Genomic DNA, 16094 nt, shown 5'->3' with positions numbered 1-16094 from the left:
TCATAATGTAATTCTGATGCCTTCTCACTATGACTGTATAAAGTTCCACAGGTTAAAAAAGAACAGCAACTTCTCTTTACTACAGAAAGATTACCCACACATCAGTGCACTCTGAGACCGAGGCCACTCACCCAGCAGCACAGGAAGCAGTGACCGATGAGATGGAAGGCGTGGAGGAGCCCAGCAAGCCAAGGCCAGCGTCTCTCACAAAGCAGGTGGACTCAGCAGCCCCTTGCTTCCCGCACAGCTCCTGAAGCCTTCGCTTGTCACCACCATCCTGGGACAGTGCACGAGGCCTCGCAAAAATGCCTGTGGCCAGAAAGAAGGAAGCAGATGTAAACCACCACACCCCCGTGGTTAGGGCTGTTAGCATAGTCACTTATTACCTGCCTGGGGATGTGGAAGATTATCCAAGAAAAAGCGAGTCACAAGGAGTGTTCTCAGGAAAAGAGAATCTCATTCACCACATGCTTTAATGTCCACCTACTGGGACATAAAAATCCCCCTTCTCCTTCTGATTTTGCTCACCTGTCCGAGGTCCTAAAGCAAAGTCCTGGGTCACAAGCATGATCTTAAAAAGTGTCAGCTATGTCGGAGTACATGTGCTCAAGAAGTCCCAAAAGTCAAGAGTCTGTTTCTGGACACACCTGTTTTTGTCTCAGCTGGTGATTTTGACTGGCGTTTTCTACAGGTATTTACAACAGGCCTGTGGCAGGTGAGCTTTGGGTCTAGAAGACGTCTGCCCAAGGGCTCACAGGCAGATGGGCTACCCACTCCAGCAGGGGTCCCAGGCTATCAGGGGCCTCCAAATAAGGCACGACTTCCAGAAAGCAAAGCTGAGCTTCAAGTTGGACATAAGACACAACAGCAATAAGAATGTCTGAATGATGGCACAGTATCCATGAAGGCAGGAGAGGCGGTCTTAAGAATCTCTGCCTAAAATGTGGAATGGGTGTGGGAACGGTAGCCATGGGGGCTGCTGGGTGTGGGGAACGGGAGGAAGAGATGAGATGTGGAGGCGTTTTCGGGACGTGGAGTTGTCCTGGATAGTGCTTCACGGACAATTACGGGACACTGTAGATCCCCCCAGGGCCCACTGGATGGAACGTGAGAGAGTCTGGGCTATGATGTGGACCATTGACTATGGGGTGCAGTGATGCTCAGAGATGAACTTACCAGGTGCAATGGATGTATCACGATGATGGGAGAGAGTGTTGCTGTGGGGGGAGTGGGGGGCGGGGGCGGTGGGGTTGAATGGGACCTCATATTTTTTTTTAATGTAATTAAAAAAAATAAATAAATATTTAAAAAAAAAAAAAAAAAGAATCTCTGCCTAAAACACCAGAGAATAATAGTTTGCATGGATTCCTTAAAGAGCTAACATCAGTGCTAAAAATAGAATAAGCACTTGGGAAAAGGGTGCTGAATGAATGCATGTCCCATATTTCTGCATAGACCTTTGGTAAGATAATAAATGGTTTACCAACGTCACCTTGGATCTAAAGTCACTAAAATGTCCTACAGTACAGGCTAAAGTAGTGGCAATCATAAATCCTTTAAAATATATTTTACTTTCCGAACTATTGAAGTTTTATAAAACTAAAAAATGTTACTATGCTGTTTTGGAAAACAAGTTGACATTTACTAAATTAATACAATTTTTAAGTAGCAATTCTAATAAAGGGATTTGCTTATAAAAATTCTTCAAACACAAGACTGTTCAACTAGACAGATTTTTTTTAATAATCAGAAACTTAAAATAAACCGAATGCTGTGATTAAATCAACAATTAATTATGCTACATCCAAAAAACAACCTTTAAAAATATTTCCAACATCTTTCAATGCTGTTATATGGAGCTCTTGATTTCTTTTTTAAATAAAAAGAGAAAAGGTACAGGACAACATCTACAGTACGGTAGCCCATTATTTTCTTAGCAAAACAAAATTCAACTGTTAACTCTGAAAGTTTGATTATAAAAGACTTCCATTTTCTGAGTTAAACATTTCTGTATCTGGACTTTTTTACAATGAGCATATTATTTTCATAGGGGGAAATAACTATGCTTTATAAAATCTTTTAAAAATGGTAGAACTAAACTAAAATTGTGAATTTACTGAATTTGAAGTTCCTTGTATAACACTGACATCTAGTGGATCTTTCTCCAAAATCATCTAAGCATATAAAGAGCCTACCAAAACCTTCAATTTCTCTTCGAAAATTCTGGTTGAGCAATAATTATATAGTATTGGACAAATGGGATCTTAATAATTATAAGAGGTGGCAAGGAGAGAGGGCAAAACAACAACAATCAACAAGAACAAAAAAAAAACACACTTAAGCCCCTAAGACCCTATTAGCTTCCTGGCATGAATTAGAACAAGAAATGCTGGCACTGCGTATTTGGTTAATGTAAGAAGTCAATTAGGGCTGTTTTCATCATGTTTAACATGTTATATCAAGGTAATGACCAGTAAAATCAAGTCCTACTTTAAAAAAACCATTTCAAAAGAAAATGTAAAACTTTCATTGTAAATACAATATAAAAATATCTGACTGCGACAATTATAAAGATACCTACCACACACTCTTGGGAACTAATTTTGCAAACCTGTTGTAAATAATACATTTTTTAAACCCCCAAAGGGTAAATAAATACCAAACCTCCTTAATAAATCTTACACAGAGCTAAGTATATTCTTTAACCATTACCTGAAGAAGAAAAAAAAATACCTTTTTAGGAATTGCTTGTATTTCAAAGCACCAGGTGAGGATGAATTGGAGAGAATGCTCAGGTATATGCTGGCAAAAGGCTGCTCCTTTTCAAGTCAAGACAGGAAAAAAGTTCATGACACAGAAAATAAAGAATAAAACAGTGTGCATTCCAAAAAACACAACCACCCGTACTATTTTATATTAGTGTGCTATCAAAATACAATTATGATTTGTAGAATGCTTATTCAGCCAAAACATTTCCCCCAAATAAAAACAACCCAAGAGGCAACCTTACAAAAAGATAATAATTACAAATTCAACAGCACTATCACACGAGCCTTACCTACCAAATCCAGTGTGCCACTGACAAGGAGACATCTAAAACTAGGGAACAAAGCCTACAGATGGCAGCAGCCCCTTAAAATCGGTAATGCACAACTCAAAAGTAAACTAAGAACTGAGTGAATTCAAGTTCATTCTAGCAAATAATTAATGTAAATTTAAGTTTTAAAAAAGAAACCCTTAATTAGGAAAAATACAATTAATGTTATATACTAAATAAGTGCTGATAAGTATGCTGAGAATGATCCATAATAGGAATACAATTAAAAAATGGTTCTAGGCTGTTGCTTCCCAAAGACCACAGTTAGTTTAACTTTTAATGCCCAGCAAGTGTCCAGTAAGTAGGAAGTCCACTATCATCTCATGCTGTATCATTCACGCAAAAGCTAAAGCACGGGAGAGCCTGGGGGGGCCTGGCCCACCAACACGGGCAGAAGGGCAGGCACCTTGCACTGCAGCGCACACGGCCGAGAGGCCCTCTGGGACAAGCTCGCGGGGCGCGCGCTTGCGGTCAGCTCCAGCCCACAGGTCCAGTAAGTCACGTCATCAGGACTGTGGCACCTTTCCTCCTTGTGTCTTCCTTGATTTCAAGAAGACATAGTCTTCTTTTCTGTCTGCGAGGTGCAGTCTCTGGAGCAGGTGCTGCACTGCACAATCACTGTTAAGACACATCACGTGAAGGAATCTCCGTGTGAAAGGAAAAAAATCTGTTTTCTAGAGAAGAACCAGAATCCAAAAATAAAATTCCTCAGGAATTGGAGTATACATGTTTTATTACATAAACATGTTAACACATGGACAAAGGGATAAAATAATTCTACCCACAATAATAACAAACAAATAACTGCAACTATCCAAATGAATGTATTTTTATTAGGAGCTATTTTTAAAGAGAAATTCCAGAGTTATCTAATGTTTTGTTTTCTAAAATTGTGTATTGGAGAGAATGGAAATTAAGACCTTCCTTGTTTTCCATAGAATAAGGTACGTAACCAAGCAGCAGTTTGAACAATCCATGTAAAATCCTGTTCTTGTAAACCCAAACACACAAAATATGACCAAAAGTAGTAATTAAGGGCATCAGTGTGGCTCTCAATTTCCTTTTATTTACTTTGCTTCTTCCCTTTAGGGGGAAGAAGGATGGACACTACTTTTCCTTTATGAGCATAAAATACTGCCCTTGCAGCAAACGGGGGCTGGAGAAGGAGCAGCCCCTGTGTTCGGGGTCCAGTGACCCAGGAAGGAGGCAGACTCAGCAAGTGGTCAACCCCAGCCTCTTCATGTCAAAACTGACAAATGTCAGAACAGAATATAAAATGCCTCGTTTTTTACATTACAAGGATATAATATGGCTTAGTGAAAAAGTGAAAAACAATAAATGGAGCTACTCCCTAGAATACAAGCAAAACTACCTAGCTGTGACTCCTGTCATATTTCCTTTTTTCTATTAGGAAGTTGCACAAAATCCACACAGAGAGACTTGACGTGCTCTTACTCCTCTGAAAAGCACAACCCCTTGACCTTGGAGTACCTGCATCAAACAATGGCCTGAACTAAATGACTGAAGATGCACTCGAGCACAGAAGTTTCAGGATCACACACCAGGTTTTGGACCTGAGGTCCATGGATTCGGGATGGGGGGACATGTGTGGGAGGAAGGGATGGAGGGAGTTCACAGGGGTAGTACGTGAGCCCCCAAAAGTATTTGCAAAAGGTTTTATATAACATCATAACATTTTTCTGTGAAGGTCATAATTTCTTCCCTGATCTCAAAGGAATCTGAGAACCACAGCCTGAGAAATTAACCTTGACATGACTGCCTACTCTCAGCTCTATTTCTAACAAGCTGGTCAACCTGAGATGATAAAGGGCTTTCCTGGGCCTCTTATATGTAAAGGTTTGTTCTGATCCCTTTGTTCTTTCAGGCGTTAATGAGGAAGGCAGCAGCACTGTTCAACTATTAAATTACTTCAAGGGTCACCTCTCACCTGTGCCTCTGCGCATCGTGGAAGGAAAACAGGCGTGAGGGAGGGGAAGGCAAGCTGACGGTCAAGGACCACAAGGCCAGATGTGCTCAGAGACCTCGTCCTTCCGCCTGTGTAAGAGCACACCCTGCCTGCCTCTTTCTTAAGAAGAGCACTGTCCTGAAAATTCAACTGTGCTGAGAAATCACCTGGAACTTACGGAAATGTCCAATTCTAACAGCAGAGTGGATTTTATGGCGTCATCTGTAGTGAGTTGAACTGCCTTTGAAATTGGAACTTGAAAAACTGAATTCACCGAAGTCACAGATGCTTGGCTTTCCCCCTTGAAAGACAAATGTGGTGACACATAACTCAATACAATTTTCAATTATACCAGTGCTAAACTAAGTGGCTTACCTATGGGATCTTATAAAATGTCCTGGCCATTTAAACATTCTCCTCTAGGGTAAATGACTATAGATGTTATTTTTCAAAAACTGACTCTTACTCTTTCATAAAGAATCTTATGTATATTTCTAAGTACTTGTCTAGTAGACACTGGAATTTCTGAAATACATTCTGAGAACATCAGAAGCTAGCATTTTCCTGAAAAGGCCTAGTAGTCTTCTAATTAACTACATAAAAGAAAATGGTATTCATGTCAATATTTCAGGAAAGGTGTCCTGTAAGAGAGGACAGATATTTCAAGATGGCTAGAATGTGTGTGGACAGATGGTCATGGAAACTGAAATCTTTTACCTTATCTAGTTTTCTTCCTCTTAAATGTAACTACTCCATGTGGCCCATGGCTCCCACACTGGACAAAACAGGTCTCAGGTAACCGCAAAGAAATCCAATTCTGTACTAGAACGCCACCTCTTTCCTAACTAGTTGTCAAGTTTTAAACTAGAAAACTACAGGTTAAGAGGGGCTAGTCACTTAACTTTGGCTAAGTGTTAGGTGGGAAGCTGGGAGAGGGGTCAGGGCAGAGAGTAGAGTTTGGCAAGGACCGAGAGGCACCACCCACCTGCCTTCAGGCTCCAGCAAATGCAGGGGCGCTGCCCAGACGTGGCCCTCGGTGCCAGGCACCCGAGAGCTTTCAGCACCTCAGCTCACGCCTCTGCTCAGAGGCAGCCCACGTCCAAGCACGGATCCGTGACCAGGAAGGCGCAGCGCCTCTGTGCCTCTGAAGGTCACACAGCTCCAGAGACCCTGTAGGCACGGCGGGGACTTTGCTGAGCCTGCGTCACAGCTCAGCGACTCACAGTGGACAGTGCCGCCACCCCTCCATTCCTCAGGGATGCCCTAAGATGCACCTCATAGCCTGACTTCCGGAACCCAGGCTGTGAAAACTGTGCAAGAGAGGCCCAAGAAAGAAGCTAGAGTGGGAGTTTGGAGCTGAAGGCCAGAGGATGGGGCTCTCATCTCCTGAAGCCTGAGGGGAGAGAAAGCTAAAACCAGCCTGACATGGGAGAGAAGGGGACCCTGACACATGGGAGAGGCCCCTGCAGCTGAACGTCCTGAGTCCTTTCACCCTGCAGAAACCCCCACCCCTTCCCATCAAAGGCTGAACTCCCTTTAGGCATGAAAACAACTAGGAGACCTCGGCCCTACAAGGCATGCTCCCCCATACACCACTGCACCCCGTCTTCTCTCTTGGCAGCTGGGCTGACAATCAGGGGTGAGGCCCCAGAGAGCCGGCTGCAGACATGCTGGGTCTGCTAAGAAAGGCAAGGAAGAGTCTAGAGCCAGGAGCCAGTGGAGTACACCAGCCAGAAACAAGGGTAGGCCGCACGAACGCGGGTATGAGATTTTCTAATCGGGAGCACAGCCCCAGGACACAGGCTTTCACACCGCGGCAAGAGCCCCTGGAGTCGACAGGAACGTGCTGACTGCATGGCTACTAGAAGCCAGGAGGAAAGCAGGAGCGTGCATGCAGCCAGGCAGAAATGCCAGAAGTGCCATGGCCAGCAGCTGAAAGGACTACAAGGCCAGAGCAGTGGCTGTAGAGGGGGGATCACCCCGTAAGCCAAAGGGCCGCAGATGGAGATGCTCTGTGGCAGCACCAGGGGCACTTTTACCAAGGCCACCAGGACCGAGCTGGGGACAGCAGCAAGACCTGAAGGGTTCGGTGGGGCCTCCCCCAGGGCAATTGATAGTACATAGCTAGCCATGCAGGGTGGGCACAATTACCTTGGTAGCTAGGAGGGCTGGAGTGGCCTGACCCGTAGAATTAACGAAGATGGCCAAGAGGAAAAAGCAGCTCTAGGGCCAAAGCAAATGGGCAGGCCACAAGGGCACTGGACCAATATTTAAAATGAAGACAAATCAAGGGTGGATAACCAGAAACTGAGGGCAGCTGCCTGTCTAAGATCCCAGGCCTTGACCAGCTTCTAGACCTAGAGTCCAGGGACTGCAGGTTAGAGCGGCCCCAAGGGAAGGACTCTGCATCCAGTAAGGATTCCCAGTCCCTTCAGAGGGAAAAGGGAGCTGCCCAAATGCTTCAAGACTGTTAAGAGAAGGCCATGCTGATGCTCATACCCAGGGACCAAGAGGGTCACCATGGCCCACCGACTAGAGTAAGAACACTTGGAGCCAGGCAGCAAGGGCAGTTCTGTCCCAGTCCAGTCCAGTAGGTCCACGGAAGCCAAGACCCCACAGGGATCATTTCCTGAGTCTTCAAATGTACAATCAGAATCATCATGCCCAGTAGTCGGTACCAGCCCACACTGAGATCCTGACCTGTGGGTAGAGGCATCGTGGTGGACACATCCAAGATCCGAATTTCACAGCACTCTTCCTCCCATCAAGATAGGAAAAAAAAAAAAAATACAACATCCTGGGAAAAATGTCAGAAATCAACACTATCCTCAAAAATCTCAAGGTTTTGGGGGGAGAAATATGAGGGGGTGAGTCTCCACCACATCTCCATTTACTATGCTGATCTGGTCTCTGCAAAAACCAGATGGATTCTGGGGAATGAGATACTGCACGCTCAACTAGTCGTTCCTACTGTGGCCTCCATGCCAGATGTGATTTCTTTGCTAAGGAAGACTGACCTGGCCTCAGGTCCATGGGATGTAGCCACTGATTTACCCAGTGCACCCTTTCTACCATCCCTAAAACGAAAGAGGATTAGATTCCGTTCACATTCACTTGGAACAGACAAGGGCATACATTCACAATTCTGCCCCAGGACTATGATAATGTCCTTACCTGCTCTTACATAAGATAGGCTAAATAAATCCGGAACATCTGGACATTCAGCAAAACATCGTACTAGTTCACTACATCACTGACATTATGCTAATCAGACAATGAGCAAGCAGCAGCTCACAGGCCAGCATCCAGGAGGTGGGAAGGAAACCGCAGTGAGGCAGACTGAGCGGCCGCCACGTCCATGCTACCTTTAGGGCCTAAGTCTAGTAGTCTGGTAGGCAGGACATCCCATCCCAAGTCAACAATGTAGTACTGCATCTTGGATCTCACTCCACGCAGAAACAAGTCTGGAGGGCCTCCTCAGGCTCTGGGGCAGCCCGTTCCACACCTGGGAGCAGAAAGGCTGCTTGAGTGAAGCAGGCACAGGTGACGGTACTCTAAAAGGTCCTGCTGCTGCCCTGCACTACACAGGAGAGAAGACCACATGCTGTTAGAGATCAGTGATGGGGCGCAGATGCCATGCAGGTGAGCCCCAAGGGGAGTATCTCAGCACAGGCCCCAGCATCCTGGAGCAGGGCCATGCTAACTAAAGCAGAGAATTACAATCTTTAGAAACCCTCTCCTGACGGGTACAACATGGCCCTGGGAGAGGCAGAGCACCTGCGCAAGGCCCACAATGGGATCACAAACCAGGACTACCCATCGCAAGCTGTGGGAACCGCCAAGCCAGGGCCGGAAAACTCAGCAACAATGCCCTTAGGATCTGGAGCCAGCTGGTTCAGTATTGAGCCAAACTAGGTCCCCAGGGCACAAGCAAGCTGAGCCAGCAGGCAGCCGAGGAGCCCATGCCGCCCCGCACTACTGCAGCTCACACTTAGAGCTTCAAGATTAGCTTAGGACCAACTGGTTATTCTAAATAAATATATTGGTAACAATCTTAACACCTCAACAGAGAGGGTAAATTAGAAAGGAGGTACTGCTAGAGGCACACGGGGACTACTGCAAGACATTACAGCTGCTAGGCTCACAAAAAAATAAAACTTTTTTAAACTGGGTCTTAAGACCTTTTTGGAGTTATGTCTGTGAATTTCATTCAAGAGTATGTACTGACAACTATACCTATTAGGGGCAAAATAAAAACATTTTAAAAAATACAAAGACATTATACCTAACAAGAGAGGTAAAAAATAAATAGCAGTCTGAGGAGATTTCAAAATGAAAAAAACAGTCCTAAATGCTTCAAGAGGGCAGAAGCCAATTCCAAATAATACCACTTATGATGACAGTTATTAAAAAAAAAACTTTGTCCATTTCTGCTTAAAATACAAGGAAACATACTCTAGAGAAATATCCATTAAAAATGAATTAAGCAGAATGCCAAAACGATTTTGAAAATGAAGAACAAAGCTGGAACACTGACATTACCTGATTTTAAGCCTCATTTTCCAGAGTGAACAAGGCAGTACAGTTTTGACAAAGTATGGTGGAGTGAATTCTGGATCCCAAGGGGACATGTTTCTGGCCTTGGTCGGCATGCTAGTGTGTGGACCCTTAGTGAGTGGTCTCTTCCATGGTTCTTCAGGTAAACAGGGTCCTAACTCCATCAGGCTGGGCTCCAAGCAGGATTAACTGGGGTCCTTTTCTAAGCAGGGGAAAAGTGAGACGGAGAAAGAAGCCACAGAAGAAGCTGCAAGTCAACCGAACCCAGAACAGAAAGGACAAGATGCCCCTAAGAGCACTGCCATAGGAAAGAAAAATCCAGGGAGCCCCCAGGCTGCTGGCCAGCCGGAAGAGCCAACCTTGGGAGGAAGCCAGGCTTCCAGCTGCTGAAACTGTGAGCCACTGAATTCCTGCTGTTAAGCCAACCCACTGCATGGCATTTGTTTTAGCAGCTGGAAACAGAAACACAAAAGAAGAGTCACCAGTGGAACAGAACAGAGAGATCAGCAATAGCCCAATATACGTGACTGATTTTTGACAAAGTCACAAAGTTAATTAATTCGCCAGAAAAAAGTCTTTACAACAAATGGTACTGAACATACATATGCAAAAAAATATAAAGCCTGAGTGATACTGACACCTCACACAAGAATTAATTCAGACTGAATCACAGATACAAATGGAAAATCTAAAATAATCAAACGTCTGGGGAAACAAAGAAAACCTTTGTGACCTTTGGTTAACAAAGATTTCTTAGATACAACAATAAATGGACCACAAAAGAAAATCATTGATAAACTGGATTGAAAATTTTAAAATTCTACTCTTCTAAAGACACTGTTAAGAGGATGAAAAATACCAGTCACAGACTAGGTAAAACTATTTACAAAACACATATGACTTAAGGCCTATATCCCGAATATATAAAGAACTCTTACAACTTAACAAGCAAACAACACAATATAAAATGGTCAAAATATCTGAACCGTTATTTCACCAAAGGAAACATGGACGGTAATCAAAAACATGAAGATTTTCAACATCATTCTTCCTTAATTGGAAATGTAAACAAAACCAATGGTAAGAATAATAAAATTGCAAATAAAAACCAGCTAAAGTTAAAAATCCTGGCAATGCCTCTAACTGACAAGTACATAGTAACACTGGAACTCATACACATTGTTAGGGGAAATGTAACATGGTAGAGTCACTTTGGAAAACAGTTTGGAAATTTCTAATAAAGGAAAAAGACACTTAACATACAACTCAGCAGTTTCATGCCTAGTCATTTACCCAAAAAAAAGGAAAAGGAAATAACGTGCACCCGAACGTTTATCGTGGTTTTACTCTTACTCCTCTCTCATCAGGAACTCATCAGGAACTGCAACAACCCAAATATACTTCAATAACAGATAAACTGGGGTATATACAATGGAACACTACCTATCAATAAAAAAGGAACACACTGCAGACACAGGCAAGAACACAGACTAATCGCAAATGCATTATGCTCAGTGAAAGAAACCAGACTCAAAAGGCTGAGCACTGATTCCATTTATATGACATTCTGGGAAAAGCAAAACTGTAGGGACAGAAAGTAGGTCACTTGCCAGGACAGGAAGGGCAGGGACGAGCTCTAGGGATGCTGACCCTGAACCCCAGTGAAAGCCACTGCCTTGCACGCTGGGAACTGCAGGTAAAACAGCCCCAGAGCACCCATGGGAGAGGGGGATGAAGAGCGACTCTATCATCGAACCCGGCATCAGGACGTTTGGAAAATATTGATCAGCTCGCCTGTAACAGCTTACATTTCCACTATTTACTCTCTGCATTTGTAAAATGCACTACTCCTGTCTTTTTCCAACCCGTTATCCTCTGTAGCAGTTTGATTTAGCTATGAATTCCAAAAATACACACTGGATTATGTTTGTAAACTGGTCTGTACTGACCACTGATCCATGCTCTCTCTGGAAGGGCGGCTCTGTTCCCCCAGCCCTTCCCCCAGGTGCACAGCAGAGGGGACACACAGGTACTCTCTTACATTTCCAAAATAATTCATATAAACTTCCTAAGGAAAATGGTAAATTGTAGCACATACACACTTCTAAATAAAGGCAACCATATGGAGACATTTTCTCTAGTTCCTTCCATTAGCAGACACTGAATGAGAGACACCTAAAAAGAAAAGCAGAGCAAGGGGTGAATCAAGCTCTAGCTGATCTTCTTGAGTCCAAGAGCTTAAAAAGAAAAAACTCATTAACTCCCATGCTGTGGAAATAAGCATTTATTAGGAAAACAAGTGTTTGAGGCAAACTGTTCTCACCCCACTGTCATCTGCACATCCAAGTCATAGAAATGCTGGGTTCCAAGCTCTAGAAGTCATCTGTCAATCATCTTTCCCGTTACAGAAATACGTGTATTCTGAATCGCCCAGACCTAAAAGAGCACAAATAAATTCTTAGTGCACAATAAACTTTAAGTTTAAAATAGATACAAAGAATAAAACAGCTAAAGAAAATACAAAAAACAGCTAAATAAAACATATAAAACAATATTCTATGTCCTTATCAATGGAGTGAGAAATAATGTATAGCTTCCCATTTTCTTAATTTTTTCTTGAGTAATAATAAGTATGCAGACGTGTTCCTTCTACTTTACAACATAAAAACAACACAGAAATTGAAATAAAACAAATATTTTTTGACAACCTTTTTTAAAAATTTCACATTTTCATTAAGTCTTAAAGGATTATATAGGTTTCAAAAAACACCATACCTGGATTTCTGGGCTTTTCTGAATTAGAGTAGAGGTCTGTAAACTATAGCCTGTGGGGCAAATCCTACCCTTGACCTACTGTGTAAATAAAGTTTTACTGTAACACTGCCAAGTCAATTTACTCATGTATTATTATTGAAAACCCAGTTCTGGAATCTTCAGCAAGATAGAAAATCAAAATAAAACCGGTCATCTGAACTGCGAACAACAGAAGGCAGAGAAGTAAATGGGGCACTTCAAAGTTGGAAAACTAGTAGTGTTATTCCAAAGACACCAGGAAACCTGGCCGTCAAGAATGACTCCACATTTCCAGACAGTGGAGAAATCAGGAATGGCAAACTGAGATCACCAGTGTTTTCATGTCTTATGTATCAAGTTTCTTCATTTTAATCCTCTCCTCAATTTACGTATTTCAAATAGAAGATTGCATTGTCTCTATTCATAATGCCTCAAGGGTACCACTTAATTTGGCTCCAAGGAATCCACTTTATTTCCATGCTGACATAACAGCTAACTTTTGACCAGACGGCGTCATGCTTACAGGATGTTACAACAAATTGTGTGCTGCATGCTATAGAGTTTGTGGAACTTCACCTTGAAAAGCACCACCAAGGAGCAGAGAGCAGAGAGCTAGGAGCTGACACTTAGATCGTGTGGCATTACTGGAGAGACCCTGCCACCCCGGTCTTAGTTACACAGCGGTGGGCCTAGTCGGGGAGGTCAACCCCAAAGGGCGAGGCCAGGGCTAGTGTTCCATCATGATGATTTTGCCTTTGTTAGTAGTAATAGCCTCAGATTATGCTTCTTCATGTGGCTCCTGCAGTGCCCCCCTTCTCTGTGAGTACATCTGGAGACAGCTTGCAATGCAGCACAAAGCAGCTAGGCAGTCTCCTTCTATGAGCCAGGCTAGTAACTCACCTGTGCTGTTGACAGTCTAGCCTTCTGAACTGAAGATGTGGAAAAGGCTGGAGGAAGTTGTAAACTTGAGTGTGAGTGAGAACGTAGTACTGGCAGTTTGGTTTTGGAAGTACTGAACCGCGCCGCAGCTTAGTGGCTCGTATGTCATCTTACGCTATAAATAAGTCCCTGCCTGCTGCTAGATACTACGTTGCCTGAAACAGTATGATCCAGAGGACTAAAAAGTATTAAAGGAGAACGCAGAATTGAGATGGGTCCCATATTCCTTCAGAGAGGAACTTCTGCAGAAGCTGGACATAAAATACATGTAGTCTCTGGCCTTAAGAAACTGAATCTTCTCCAGATCCTCACTCTTCTACTTTAAATTCAATTTCAAAGATTTCAGGTGGCCCTTTCTTGTTGGAACTCTAGAATGAATGGAAGGTGCTTTGGGGGAAACATAAATTAAGATTCATGAGGAAAAAATTGCATATATGCGCTCATTCACATTTTTGTGTTTTTTTCAGAGCTTTTACAACACATCTCATTTTTTGTCAGATACCCCATGAGATAAAGAAGCATACATTACAACCTCCATTTATAATTGAGAAAAATGAGAAATAATTACTTGTTTTGGTTTTCCAAAATACTTAGCCTAATCCCAACGTACATTTATAGATAATGAAAAGCTGGTAGGAGGAAGCGGATGTGGCTTAATCAATTGGGCTCCCGTCTACCATACGGGACGCCCTGGGTTGGCTTCCCAGGGCCTCCTTGTGAAGGCAAGCTGGCCCACACCCACGGAGAGCTGAAGGCCTGCGCCTGCAGAGAGCTGGCGCAGCAAGATGACAAAACCAAAGGAGACAAGCAGACACAGAAAAATGCGTAGCTAATGGAGACAGAGAACAGACAGTAGGCAAGCAGCAAGGGGGGTATAAATGAAATAAATCTTAAAAAAAAAATGCTGGTAAGAATCTTATAGTACAGTTGATTAAATAAAATTTTGGTTATTAAACATGGTAGCATTTAGTTTTCTACTTTGTTGTTTAACAAACATTACTTAGTAATCAAAACACTTCAAGGAACACAACACAGTAGAAGCCATTGGAATAAGGGCGCTTACCTTATCTGACTAATACAGTGAAGCTCTGCAGAAAATCCATGTTTCATGGCTTGCTCACCTCTTTCTTCTGCTATGGCTTTTGCCTGTTCCTTCTGTGTAGCATACAGGAACAAAAACCTCCTCATTCTGTCAAGGTACATGAGATACCTGGAAGAGATGTACTGAATCATGGAAAAGAGAAGAAAAGGTTTTCATTTTTATGAAGTAATAGCAATGCACAGGTATTCATTCTTCCCTCATAATCTTTAATAAAGGTGGCAGTGATGTTTACACAATATGAAATAACCACATTTGCTTTTTAGCATTAATATTCTAAATGAGTCTAAAAAAGAAAGATTTCATCAAACTAGAGAGGCTACAAGAATTAAACTCTCATGCTGTGGTTGAGAAATCAGATCCTAGGGTCAGACCACTTGGGTTTGAATCCACAGATTGGTATTCACACCTGTACCTTTGGGGAGACTACTTAACTGATCTGTGCCTCAGCTCCTTCATCCTTAAAACACGAATAGTACCCACCTAAAAAATTATATAATTCATGTAAAGCCCGTGAAACCATGCTTGAGACACTGCAGTGCCCACTAAATCTTAGTATCCTTCTGTCTGCTCTTTTTAAAAATATTTTTAAAAGGTAAAAGTAAAATTTTCATTAAAATTATAGGATTATTGGTCCCTATGTGATGCTAGTACTAAAGAGAGTAAGTTAATTGAAGCAATACAGTTAATTTCACACCAAATATATACATATAAAATACGTGGAAACATTTCCAACCCACTGAAACCTTTCACTAATTCATCTATATTTCCCCCTTATGATATGACCAGTACTTAAAAAAAGACATGTAGACTTTTTTCCAGACCGGTCTACTGTGTCTAACCTGGAGAAGTCTCAACTTGTAAGAAAAGATTTACAGAGAAACCCAAACCAAAATCGTGGTTGTTGAGGAATCAACAACAGAGCTTTACGTTTCTCTGGAGTGTAAAATTACAACTAAGGACAAACTAAGCCACCAGGAAATCAAAAGATGAAATAATCGTGATAAACAACACAATAAAAAGCGAAGTAACAGAATATCCTATGGAACGCAACAGCCTCTGGCCTACAGCAGACACAGTTAAACGAATGAATAGATAAATTACAAGGAATAATCTGAATTCAAGACGCATTCGGGCGTCCTCGGCTCTGTTCAGGGCAGTGACGGACACGCCACGGCTCCCTGTCCTAACTAGCCATCTGCCTCTCCTGCGGGAGGCCCGGTTACTGCAGGCGCCTGAGGGGATAATCCCCACAACCAGGGGATCGAGTAGGGGCCGGGACCCCCGCGTGTGTCAGGAGGCCCCACGCACCGCAGGCCACGGGAAAGGAGACGCGGGCAGCGGGATTGGCCCCGGCGGGCCTCCCAGAGCGCGGCCCTGAGCGGCCTGCGGGCTCGGCCCTGCTCCGCCCCCGCCCTGGCCCGGCCTCCGGGAGCCCGGCACGCGCGCGGTCTCCACAGCGGGCAGCTCTCACCTGCGCCGAGTCCTCGCAGCGACGCTCCCTCACCCGGGCAGGGCCCACCAGGGAAGCCCCAGAGACGCGGGGGATCACGAACCTACAGCTTGCACGCGAGGCGTTAGGCGCAGGATCCGCCCCCTGACCAATAGAAAGGTAGCTGCGGTGGCCAATAGGAAGCTCGGCC

The 16094-nt window shown here is 43.5% G+C and overlaps 1 long non-coding RNA gene across 40 annotated transcripts in view; it reads right to left on the bottom strand.

Moving 5' to 3' along the window:
- LOC101414242 (uncharacterized) overlaps positions 1-16094 on the bottom strand; it is an 82559-nt gene that overhangs the window by 10776 nt on the left and 55689 nt on the right. For 12 of the 40 annotated variants that reach the window (XR_009187896.1, XR_011645407.1, XR_011645405.1 and 9 more), the window contains exons 1-7: positions 15926-16049; positions 14416-14576; positions 6049-12056; positions 5242-5364; positions 3504-3771; positions 2734-2819; positions 132-309 (exon numbers count right to left, since the gene is read on the bottom strand). This is a non-coding gene — a long non-coding RNA (uncharacterized lncRNA). Of the gene's footprint in view, positions 1-131; positions 310-2733; positions 2820-3503; positions 3772-5230; positions 5365-6048; positions 12057-14415; positions 14577-15925; positions 16058-16094 lie in introns of those variants that run through there. The other 28 variants (XR_011645392.1, XR_011645402.1, XR_011645388.1 and 25 more) reach the window with 15 other exon arrangements.

The sequence above is a fragment of the Dasypus novemcinctus genome, chromosome 2 (assembly GCF_030445035.2).
Source record: "Dasypus novemcinctus isolate mDasNov1 chromosome 2, mDasNov1.1.hap2, whole genome shotgun sequence".
Classification (NCBI taxonomy): Eukaryota; Metazoa; Chordata; class Mammalia; order Cingulata; family Dasypodidae; genus Dasypus; species Dasypus novemcinctus.
This window is presented reverse-complemented; position numbering and strand designations above follow the sequence as displayed.